Source organism: Austrofundulus limnaeus, unplaced genomic scaffold (assembly GCF_001266775.1).
Source record: "Austrofundulus limnaeus strain Quisiro unplaced genomic scaffold, Austrofundulus_limnaeus-1.0 Scaffold377, whole genome shotgun sequence".
Classification (NCBI taxonomy): Eukaryota; Metazoa; Chordata; class Actinopteri; order Cyprinodontiformes; family Rivulidae; genus Austrofundulus; species Austrofundulus limnaeus.
The window spans coordinates 168919-172126 of record NW_013952779.1 but is presented as its reverse complement, the minus strand read 5'-3'; positions in this window follow the sequence as shown (position 1 = coordinate 172126).

Genomic DNA, 3208 nt, shown 5'->3' with positions numbered 1-3208 from the left:
CCTAAATCTTTGCAAAAATGTGAATTATCATTATCTGTCAGGTGTCCAGGGGTAGACTATAACCATTGTTTAGGTTGTCTGAGACAACATATTTTCATTTCGGACAACCAGATCCTGTCTCCTGGTTGTCTGGTGGACAACCAAGAATAAAAGACCTTGATTAAAGCTCTCTGCTGCGGGTGGCCATCATTTGTAAAAATGAAATGGAGAAAAAAACTTGGTAAAGCCGAACAGAACACTAAACTGTAACTTTTAATAAGGTCATGTACACAGTATACTCCTATTTAAGTGAAAATGTTTGACCTATGAGCAGAAAAAGTTTATGTATGTTGGGTAACCTCTAGATTTTATTAGCAACATTTTTGCTGCTTTACTCCCTGAGCCTTAAATACTCTATTTCAAAGAAGAGCACGAGGAAGTCAACAGGTTGTCTGCTGGACAACCTGAAAAATTTCCTAATGTCTACCCCTGGGTATCCACTGAGCCAGGACCTCCTGTGGTAAAGTGATTATGTCCCAATGAGCCCCCTCCTCTCGCAGGGAGATTGCTCAATATCTTGCCCTCCATCCCACGAGTCCGAACTTCCTCTTTCTTGYTGAGTTGTTACCCAATGTGAGAGAAGTCTGTTTAGGCCAGAACAGAGAGATTTGTCATCTTCTAGCTGCCTTTAATCTGCCTTTAATCTGAGGGTCACAGCCTGCTTCATCCAGTAGGTGAGGCAGACCTTGTAGCCCAGAGGCCAGTTATGGCTCTCCTCCTTTATGACAAATAGCAGGTGGAGCACGTGCTGAATTTTTTCAGCAACCTGGAATAGTCTACTAGGGTGCTGATTTGAGCTGAATACAACCTATTTAAACCTCAAAAGCTGGTAGAAGATATTTTAATTTTATATTTGGCACAAGATATTTGACCACTGTGGAAAACTTGTGACATGAAGATTCAAAATGTCCACGACTTGCAGGGCTTTTAGTTGTTTTTTAAATGAATATTGGAAAATACTGTATAGAGTTTTGTATAAAATGTGTCAGAACCTAGAGTATCTATCTTTTAAATAAAGTGCAGAGAACCTGGGTTGATTACTGTTTAATGTCATGCACAAGGATCATCCCTGTTCACATTAACGTGCATTAGAACATGTATTTGTGTTTGTACGTGTGTGTGTGGAGTGATGGTTCATTTCTTCCATGTCAGACTCTGACAGAGTTTTCATTAACCAGAGTCTCAGTCTGCTTTGGGTAAACTATTGGAAGGAAATGACGTGTAGTTACTGATTAACAAAACCTAATCTGCTGTATGAAATGAGACCAAACAGAAATCAGAACCAAGGGTCATTAAAAATTAGCTGACAGAGCATGTTAGTTACCAGTAAATCCATGTGTTTAGCTTCATATCATGTCAGGAACTACAGTAACCCTGGTCCAGACCATTCTCAGGGCCCTGCCACTACATGTTTCAGGAGTTAATAAACTTTAATGTTGATGGTTCTGTTCACTCAAGACAGAATATGTAAATGTTCTTCCAGTGTTGAACTTTGTGTTGTTTGCTWATTACCTCCGCCAACGGCGAGGTAATGTTTTCAGTCACGTATGTCCGTTTGTCTTTGGACAACATTACTCAAAAACTTGTGGACAGATTGTCATGACATTTTTACCACATGTGGGTACTGGGCCAAGGAATACACCATTAAATTTTGGTGATGTTCCGGATCACGATGCGGATACAGGAATTTTTTTTCTTTTAATCCTCTTAGATCAGCAAAGCTGTGATGCTTTCACAGGGCTTCTGTAAAAAACTGTGAGAGCTTTCAGTGTTTGAACTTCAAACTTTATGAAAGTAATGTTAAAACCAGATGTAATGATGAATAAGTCTTGCCATAATGTGCACATTTTTACGCATTTGCTGCGCATTTAGAGAACGTTTTGTCACCACGAAGTGCACGACTGCAGCATGAAACCTATTTTTCCCATTTCCTCAAACACACCACATTAGGCTTGTACACAGATCGATGAAGATTGAGGAAGAGGAGTGGCGCTGTGGACTTCAGACTCGGAGGTTGTTTGTTTGTTTGTTTGTTTGTTCATTTTYATTATTATTTAAATGAAGCCAGATCAAGTCGAGAGCAATTTGTGCGCCCCTCTATCCACCTCTCGCCAAACTTTGGGGAAAAACAAATGTTCAGAGCGTGGTTGTGACCACTGTGTGTGGTCCTCACAAAGATAGGAAGACGCGTGTGTGTCTGTGTGATTAAACACACAATGAAAACTGCTTTTTTGRATCACGTAGCACCGATGCGAAAGCTTTCAACAATAACGTTGGGAGACAAGTCTGACTTTTTTTTCACATTGGACTCCACCGGGAAGAAATCCCGTGCATACTGCCTGCTTAAATGTTCACTACGTCAGAACTTATTCGGCAAATGTGTTTCCATCTCTGCTTTTGTGCATTAACTCTTACAGGATGGGGCAAATTGGACTTGGAGGAGGTTTGCACTCTCCGAGTGCTTCTAGTTTAGTGTTACATTCAGTCAAGTGAGATGTGAATGGTTTGGAAGGATTTTATGACTTTTCAGTGAAACATTGAATAAATCTGAATTCCTTCTTGTAGTTTAATGGACTGTTAACTGGAGTCCTACATTCAAAGGTCACTTGATCATTAGAACAGGTCCAATCAGACTTACTGTGTTTTACAWAAGCAGAAAGTGGACGTTTTCCACATATAATGTTTTCCGGTGGTTTTCTCATGATAATGACATATGGTGATATCATGAAATAGCAATGCTTGTTTTCTCAAGATAAGTTAATTTCCTGATGGTTTTCTACAGATTACRAGTTATGGTTTTGCTCTCGTGCATCATTGGTTAACCATGAAGACAGCCTGGTCCCCTCAGCTGCTCACTGATGTAAGAATCACTTCAGTGTAAACACCTGCTGAGCTGCAGTCGGTCCAGCTGTCTCCTTAAATGACAAAGGGCTGATATGAAAGTTATCTGTACAACACAAACAAATGGCAGTTTCAGCCTGTGATCAATGTGTTGAGCTGTGCCAGGTTCTCCACGATCTGACATTTTCAACTTGAGTTTGTTCTTGGCAAGGTTTTAAGAACACTGTAAAACTCATGATCATTCAAGAAATGATGATCATCTCGTTATCTCGAGAAAACAATTAATGCTGCCACAAACGATTATTTTTATAGTCGATTAATCACCGAT